Consider the following 10,033-nt stretch of genomic DNA (forward strand, 5'->3'; position numbering starts at 1 on the left):
TCTGCTTCCATTGTTGAGATCTCTCAACATTTACTCTTCATTTTTATACTATGCTTGCTCTCGATGTCTCTCTTCTAGAAGATCTCACGAACGATCTATTTTCCTCTACCATAAGATGTCATGAACTTTCAATAGGGCCAAGAGAAGGTCTCCAAGGTAATCAACATCCTAAAGAGACCAAAACAAAAAAGCTCAAAAATAGGGCAAGACATCCACCAAAGAGTGCTCATACTCTCTCTCTCTCTCTCTCTCTCTCTCTCTCTCTCATACACACACACGTGCACGTGCACATGCATACACAAATACAACATCAATCCTTTCCCCCTTGGCTATTGTTGTTGACCCCACTCTTCTCGTGACAAAACACACACACACACATAAAGACACACAAGCATTAATACTCACACGCACTCTTTTTTCTTTGGTAAGAACTCACATGCACATTTTGATCATACTCTTGATGCAGTATACATGAGCCACCTATATCAAGGGATGGTGACTCCCTTTGAAGATGATGTAGACCTCACAGACTCTTTAGAGACACTTGTTTCATTGGTCCAGGATGTAGCCATCAAATCATTCCCCACGGCCCACTCTACAACACAACCCCCACCAGGAAAATGCCACAAAACCCATGGTCTGATGATGAGTGCCACAGCTGAGATCCCACCTCATACAAGAGCAGGCTTTGGGGCACCTGATGAGATTGGAAGCACATCAGATCTCGAGGCATCTGACACGCTGCAAGAGATGGGGCTTTTCTTTCACACACGATGGGTGGTTGTGATTCACTCTTTTCGAGGAGGAGATCCTACCATTACATGGAAGCTTCTATTTGAGGGGAAGATCTAGGTAAATGGCACACATATGCAACATCATTGTATGATGCCCCATCTGAGATCCCACCGAATATGTCTTCCATCCCCAGACCCACCACTTGTAGCCTATTCCTATAATGTGTAAGCGGCACTATGTCGGCTTCACAACCGGCGAGCATAAGATCATGAGGGATTATGGACTGAGCACTTTGCACATGGGATGGAGATCCTAGCTCCAGTCCTTGCACAACTATTCAACTAGCCCGTTTGTCACAGGTTTCTCCCCGCTTGGAGCACTACCACCATCGTCCCAAAACACAAATCAGGAGATCCCATGGATACTAGAGTTCCTGCACGCTCATGCTTTGCCACACATTGGCCAAGATCTGGACAAGGAGCTTTAGGGTGGGCTGGGTTCAGGAGACAGCACTCTACTCTACATGCCATCATTAAGGAGGTGAGATTGAGATCCTAGAAAGTCTACACTTGTTTTATCGACTTATGGAAGGCCTTTGACACTTCAACACGAGCTTCCATGATTAGGAGGCTTCAGGAGATGTGAATTCCTGGAGACATGATATGGGGGGTGATGAGCTTATATGAGATAGTCAAAGGCAGAGTACGTGCCCTAGGAGTTTTATGAAATTGGGTTGAGAGCACGATTGGAGTGAAGCAGGGATACCCCCTTTTGGAATCTATAACGATGAGATCACTACCTTCATTGACAGCTTAGGGGGTGAGGGATCACTGCTTGCTAACTTGCTCTATTTTGATGACATAGTCCTCATATCCTCCTCCATATCCTCCTCCATAGTAGGCCTCTAGAAGCACCTTGAGGCCCTAGAGGTGTTCTATAGGGAGATGAACCTAACAGTCAACCTTGAGAAGACCAAGGTTATGATTTTCAACACCCCATGGGCGATGCTTCATCGACATAGTTTCACCTATCGAGGCGAGCCTGTAGAGATTGTGCAGTCCTACACAAATCTCGAAGCAAATTTCTCGACCCCTATCTTTAGGATGGCCCACGTAGCCCAAAGCATGACTCACATGCGGCCAAGGAGCTCTAGCTCAACTAGACCATGGTACTATCAGGTGCACTTGTAGGACCCTCATACCAAGGGATGGCTTTTTTATACACTCGTGAGATCGACAATCATGTATGCAGCACCCTATTGGGGAGTGACCTGTCAACGACAGCGACACACTAGAAGAGGTTTGAGAGACTACAGGTGATTATGGGTTCTCAAAAAATTATAAGTACGCCCTCGGTCCCTCATCAAATTACACTGGAAAATTTTGTTATCTTCCAGAATGATGCTATCTTTCAGACAATGACATATATCCATGGGTTTGGGCTTTGCCTAGCTAGAGATTTGCCGAGATTGGCACTAGAGTCATTGCAGATAGTGGGGTCACCACATCTTGGTATGCATGTGTCTTGAGATGGTTTGATAGCTACTGGATCTAGATGAGTCAACTCCCACCCTTTTAGTATAGCTTGGATGCCCCGTCCTCCTTGATCCCACGAGATGATAACAACGCTTAGATCTATTACATTTCCACGCCACAGACTTGGGGAGGGTACCAGGAGTTCCCCACCGAGATTCAATTGTGTCACGACCACTTCCTTAGGATATCAGAGGATGGATTGGTCACCATACCATTATACCTAGAATACAAACGCATCTCACATTTGTTGAGGATTGCCATCAGACAAATGAGAGTCTCATCCCATCAGCTGGGGATAGAAGCAAGTAGAGCTGCTAGCATACCGAGGGAGCAATGGATATTCACAGTAGGGGAGGTGAAAATGGAGGACCATTCTCATGCATATGCTCGGCATCTATGAGATTCAAGGGCGATACCACTGCCTCTCAACATCTTCAAAGACTTCAAAGCCTTGGTTCAAAAGTAGACTGGGCAGCATATTGAGGCCCTTCATTGTGACAATGAAGGAGAATGCAAGTCCAGAGAGTTTAATCCCTTTTGTAGGCATTATGGGATCAAATGCCGATTCATGCAAAAACATTCCATAGCAAAAGGGATTCTCCAAGCACAAATATAGAGTGATTGCAGAGTAAGTAGATGCTCAATGGAAAGAAAATTTCCAATATAGTATTTGGTCGAAGCATGTGACATAACTATGTACTTGATGAACAAGAGGCCCACTGCCCATTTACAGACCATGATGCCAGATGAGGCATTCATCAGAACCAGGTCCTATGTCAATCACTTGAGAGCATCTAGATTTCTTGCTTATGCTCATTTGCTCAATTAACTAAGGAATAAATGTTATGTCAAGTCACTTGACTTTCTTGGTTATGCTCATTTTCTCAATGAAGTAAGGAATAAGCCTTATGTCAAGTCCAACAAGTGCATCTTCTAGGATGTGCTAAAGAATCAAAGGCATACAAACTCTATGATCCTCCAGTCAAGCTGTGGCCATTGATCATATGAGGGATGTTGTCAGTGCTGAGGCTTCATTTTACTTCAATACTCTGACTACAACTTATGTTTCGCCTGAGCCTCAATGCCAATGATACAATGGATTTCACTGCCTACACCATCATGGAGTGCATAGCCTACAATGACCACTTACAATAAAGCCAAAGAGAAGGTCTTTGAAACAATGGATATAGCCATGGCCAGAATCATTGCTATCATCCTAGAGAGCTACACTTCCGATCTCAGAAGATTTTCTCGTGGTTGAAAGGCAACTGAGTATAACATCAACTGTGCATTCATGGCCAAAGTGATGGCAGTCTGAAGAGACAACCTCTTTCGAAGAAGAAATGCAAGATTCCAACTGGCAACATGTGATAGATGAAGGGTGGCAATGCTCTTCTCCAAAACCAAACTTGGACCTTGACAAATCTCCCTTAGAGAAGAAGCTCATAGGTTGTAAATATGTCTACAAATTCAAACTCAACTTAGATGGAGAGGTTAATAGACACAAGGCTAGATTGGTAGCCAAGGGATATGCCCAAGAGTATGGCATGGATTATGAAGAGATCTCTGCCTAGCATCAAAGATGACTAGTTAGGACAGCCATAGCTCTTTCCTCTCACGTTGATTGGCCCATCCACCAGAGAGATGTAAAGATTTCCTTAACGGTTTATTGGATGAGGAGAGCTACATGACATAGCCTCTAGGGTATGGTGTCCCCAGGATCGAACACAAAGTTTGTAAGTTTTAGTAATCGCTTTATGGTTTGAAATAGGCTCCTTGTGCATGGAATGCAAGGATACACCATCATGTGTGGCAACTAGGTTTCAACCACATCAAAGTCAGGTCCATCCCTTTACATCAAGAAGACAACAAAGACATACTTCTAGAAGTGCTTCATGTGGATGACGATCATCACAAGCTCTAATAGGTATCTCATTTCAGAAGCCAAGGTTCAACTCACCTTGGGGTTTGACATGAAGGATAAAGTAAAACTCTGTGGCTCTCTTTGGATAAAAATATGGAGGGATAACACAAGCGATCACAGTCTCTCCTCATGGCAAGTACATGCAAAGGGTACTCAAACAAATTCACCTACGAGACTACAAGCCAATCCCTACTCTTGTGGAATGCAATCTCAAATTGTCTACACTTGACGATTTTCCAACCTGCTACAGATCCTCTTCATTACTAGCAACTCATTGGCAATCTGATCTACTTGGCTATCACCAAGCTCCACATCTCGTATGCAATAATGTACTTAATCTGTTCATGCAAAATCCCAAGAAGACTCACTTCACTACAACAAAGAGAGTACTCTAATACCTCCACAATACAAAGGCATGACACTCATCAACACAACAGTGATTGTAGGAAACCTATCCAATGTGGGTGGATCTAGTGGTGTGGAGGACTATAGAGTAGCATCATGAATGGAGAAGTGATCAAGGCAACTCTATTCTCGAATCGGAGGGTATCATCAATATCCACACGCCTAGCAAGGTGGGTAGCATATGCAGCATCAACTAATTTTTTATCAAAGTAATCTCTTGATAGGTGGTATATATGTGCTCGTTGATGGAAGTGGGATGGACAAGCTAAAAAGCAAGTATGTATGCATTAGGAAAAAAGGAAGCTCATTTTGGGGCCCTAAGAGAAATTCACAATTTCTTCTTGTTTTTTCTCTCTAAAACAATAAAATATGACATAACCCGACTAATGTACGGTGCAAATTTTGGTATTTCTGACATCATCAGCTCATCCGAAGCAGACCAAAACCCCCGTAATGACTTTTGAAACGTTGGAAACAAACCCTCAAAGACCCGAAAAAGGCCAAAAAGGACCGAAAAACCAACTGTGCAAATGAAAACGTTTTGACGGGTTCGCCAAGTCCAAGGGCCCGTTTTTGTCATTTCAAAAGTCTTTCCGAGGGTTTTAGCCCGCTCCGGATGCACAGATGATGTCAGAAATACCAAATTTTGCACCGTATGTCAAATATAATAAAGTAGCTCAAGTATCCTCATTGAATGCAAACTCTCCGGTATTTTCTTTTTTTTCTTTTCCTAATTTTTTCAATGTTAGGTTGGCCGTCCTTTGATTGGTGGAGGGCTACTTTCCTTCTGAACTAAAAGGCCCCAAAATGAGCTCTCTTTTTTCCTAATGGGTCAACTCTATGTGGGGATGGAGGGATGTAGAAATCTTTCATCCTAGCGATATCTATGAAGAGTGCAAAAACTTGAGAAGGCTATACTCAAACGGTAATCTTGCAAACCACTTGCCCGTCCAAGCATACCAACTCCTGTAATCTCGGCTCTCTCTAGTGCCATAGATGACATCAAGACCAACCACACAACAACCAAGGCTCATCTTATATCAACTGACTGAGGCTCGCCGACCTGCAAAAACTAGAGAAGGCTATACCAATATGTCCATATGGAGCCTTACGCTTTCAAACCTCATGTGTCTTCGAGCATACCAACTCCTCCTTAGATGACGTCAAGGCCAACCATAATAAGCTACACCATCTCAATGGCATGGTGCCGAAGTCCCTGACTGTGTGAAGGTATATGACCACCGGAAAGGCTACACCAAGCTATAGAGGGGTAGCCCTACACTCTGCTAAAAGAATATGATGTGGGACCAATTGTTTGCTAAACAAATCATCCGAGCAAGAAGTAAACCCTACAATCTCTCAATGTCAGACCATTTTGTCTCAAATAGATCTATCTCTCGAAAGGGAGTGCTTTACATCCCATCTGGACGAACAAGAAAGACAAAAAGAAAAGACTTGGTTTCTGATTTTTGACAAGCACTGACACTCATAACGCTCTATTCAAATGAACCTGCGTGGTTGGTCTCAACATGAATATGTATACGATGCAAAAATCTCCACGACTAGCCCATCAAAGGTGAATTGCTCTCAATGTGTGGCTGCTCAAGACATATTGAATATTGTGACCTTGACCTTACCAAGGTTGACCTTCATATCATATGCCAAGAGTAGTCGAACGAGGTTGACCTTTATCATCAACCTTAGTTTGCCTATACATTGATGAGCTTGAGTCCTCCATCATGACATTAGGGAGTAGGCTCATCCTAAACCAATTCTGTGATCTTGATTTTGCTATGCTCCGAGTCCGTCAAGTGTCTCCCGCGACACTTGGATGCCCAACCGTCCTCATGATCACCTATATCCACTCCTGACTCTGCATGATATCCGCTACTATAATGTTTGGGTGCTCAGATGATGTCTCCAATGTACCCTTGATCACATGTTTGTTTGAATGGCCAAGCATGTGGTACTATGTCAAAGGCTTTGCAAAAATCCAAAAAGCATCAAGACTCTCTACTTCTATGCCTGAACGTACTCAATGACAACTCTCAACATGAAAATGTGGTCAAGTGTAGCATGATTTATTTGGAAACCAATCTGTTGCACAACTTCGAATCCCTCACACTCCAACCACCAACATGACTATCAAGTGCCAATGCATAAGTCTTGTATAGGGTCATAATGATCCCATTGTGAATCAAGCTGATCCAATCTTATGGATCGGGACAATGGTGTTAAGGGTCCAAGTGTGAGGGAAACCAATCAAACCGCCTCAATAAATGTGTAACTTGAGAATTGTTGTTTGATATCTTCAATAGAGGAGTGAAGAAGAGGTAGAGCAAGGCTTGGTGTCAACTATTTGGGGGTATCATAGCGAGTGTGTGCATTGGTGTGCCATATGGTCGAGTCTATGAGCAAATGTGGACCTCTACACGAAAACTTTCATGAAAAGTTCTTGCTAAACAAAATGTTTAATAATTCTCCCATTTTGGCAGATGAAGGCCTTTGGACTAAACAATGATACTATCTTTCGATCTCTTTCTTAATCAAAAGGCGATGCTTGAGCTCGAATGAGTTAATGACGCAAGGTTCTACACTAATCATACCAACTAGTGCATGGAATTGAACAAACAGGTGGTGAGCAAGAGGATTGGATGGTGTAATAGGTTGGACGCGACGACGTGAAGGGAGCTAATGATAAGAATGATTATATTCTAGTAAGAGAGTGTCATCGATATCCAAGCATAATAAAAAGACGAGCAACATATGCAAGCGCTAATTTGTGATCAAAGTGGATCTCCTGATAGGTGATGTACGGGTGGTGGGATATGCTCGCTAATGAAAGTGGTATGGACAAGATAAGAAACAAGTAGACATGGTTGGCTCCAGGAAATCTATGATGTCAGAGGCAAAGGCAAGGGATCCCAACTAAACTAGAATCTCCCTCAAACAAGTGAGCCCACTAAAAGAAGGGCATGTTTCTGGCCCATTGTAAAGAGGGTCATCTTTTCATACAATTGTAGATAATCAAAGCAATCATCTTGCCCATGTCTATGAAGGTGTGCCGATACAAGATAACGAGTCATCAGTCTGTGAAAACTCAAGAAATACAACATCAAAATCAATGTCGTCAAGTCATCCTAGAATCCAAGCAAACTTCCCCAACACTTGAGAAGTAAATGCTACTTGGATATAAGGCAATATACAAAGATGCCTCGTCATCCTCTCAAAGCTCCGTGATAGTGAGATCTATGAAAAAATGTAGCAAACAACAATGATCACGCAATTGTCTTCTCTAAGCTAAATCTATGGAATCTAACGTGTGTGTTGCTTCGTTCCCCAAGGACCATCGCAATAAGAGATGCTTAATATAGAATTACGAAGGGCCTGATTCTTGTACCTTGGGATCTCACGTGTATAAGACAATGTCTTGTAGATGACTCCAAGAAAATCCTTAGCTCTAACTATAGGGTTCCATTGCAGCCCCAAACAATATAGGTCAAGATCTTGGTCCTCCAAGTCTCATAAACCTCACCTCTTGAGGTGGACCCTTGTCAAGGACCTGTCAACCTTCACATAGCATTACCCACTTCTTACAAGCAACATCCTATTGTTATAAAGGACTATGGGAGATCTTGAAAGAGCTACAAGCTTGCATAGTGCCACCAATCAAAGCCACGATGTCCGTGAGCGGTAAAGCGAAAGGCGAATCTATAAATCATGCACCACTTTGATATCCCAAAGATCAGAAATACACTAGCATATGAGACATATGAGCTATTGTATGGAATCCCACGTCCTTTGATGAAGTTGGTTCTCTATTGCTACTCAAGTGAGGTGGCTGAAACGATTGCTTTTGCACCCTCATGTTTCACAAAATCCATCTATTTTTATACCTCCTTAATACATCGTGCCACAACCAATACCCCCACGGTTTCAACTACTTGACCTCAAAAGTATTGTACATAACCTAGATTGTGAGGAATCCCACCTACAGGTATCCATGTGTCTATTATCCGCCTCTTGAGCACACATGTGATGCATCTCCACAAGGAGACAATAAAATAAATGCAAAGAGACCATGAGATAATGTGGTGGTTCTACATGTACTATAGCATGAAGGTAGGAGGCAAAAAGTGGGCTGGAGAAAAACCAATCAAGGGAGCCTTGTACAATATGGATATCTAAGGTGGATCTGACCTGGAAAAGAGAAAGTTAAAGACTAGGAGGAGCGAGTGGGGGGGCGGTCAAAGGGTCCCCAAGGCTAGGAGTTTGCAAGAGGGATGGTGAGCTAAGGTAGAGCGATCACGATATGTGACATGGGTAACATTTGGAGTCCTCGGTGAGTCACATCCTCTGTTTAGCTAGTCTTTTGCACTATACATATCCCCTCCCTTCTTGTCCTTGTCCATGGCTTTATCTTTTCCCTCTTCTTTCTTTCTCGCAATGTGTGGTGAGCGTCGAAGTCAAGGGTATTAAGTGGAGGGAATGTTCTAGTATCATCCTATGTATGCGACCAGCAAGGCAATGAGGGAGAATGCAACGAGTAAACCGACCATTTTCCAAGCACATGGCGAGCTGCCCACAAGGAGCGCTAGCAATCCAAAACATTCCAAAAATCATACAAGAAAAGCTCGTCTTTTAGTGGAACATAGCAATATAGAGGCATTGGCAATCATGATGAAGAGGCGAGGACAAAAGCTGCTAACAGATAGAGAACTAAAATGGAACTGCAAAGAAGCAAGAGAAGCAAGAGGCGGAGAGGAGGCAAAGCAAAGAAGTAGCACTATAGGGAGGGGAGGGAGAGAGGAGTGCAAGGGAGTAAAAAGTGTTCTACCTTGATCCCACCAACTCACTTTCAATAAAGCAAGCGTTTAGTCATTCAAGGTAGCTTTTTGCGTACGCAATGTAAAACTTAAAATTGGCAACACTCTAATCATCTCAATGAGCTGCAAACACATAACCCAACATTTTTTGAATATAAAGTGATAGTGCAATGTACTTGAATGAAGTGCTTGAGTCAAATGCTCAAGTGAAGTTTCAATTTCTGCAATGTCTCATATTAAATCTAATGCTTAAGTGATTAAACCTAATGCTTAAGTGAAGATTCATTTAAGCATTGAAGTTTAGCTTTTCCAGTCATTTAATTGAAAGTACAACAATGCTTTGCATATTTACTTCATGAGAATCTAATCAATGTGATTGAGAATGTGTAAATTAAAAAATCAATTTATTGAGGAGAGAGAGAGTGCAGAAAAGTGTGTATGTGCCTGCCCGTGCTCGTGTGGAATTGGAAATGTGTGAGCCAATGAGAATTTTAAAGTTCCATACTACTAAAGCGAAGAATGAAAAAACATTTACAAGCAGCCACAACGTACCAAACCATACACAAGTGAGGCAAGCCCCAGGTGGTTTCTCAAGCCTACCATAGAGA

This window comes from Dipteris shenzhenensis, chromosome 12 (genome assembly GCF_047967505.1).
Source record: "Dipteris shenzhenensis isolate YYH24624 ecotype China chromosome 12, Dip_SZ_1.0, whole genome shotgun sequence".
Classification (NCBI taxonomy): domain Eukaryota; kingdom Viridiplantae; phylum Streptophyta; class Polypodiopsida; order Gleicheniales; family Dipteridaceae; genus Dipteris; species Dipteris shenzhenensis.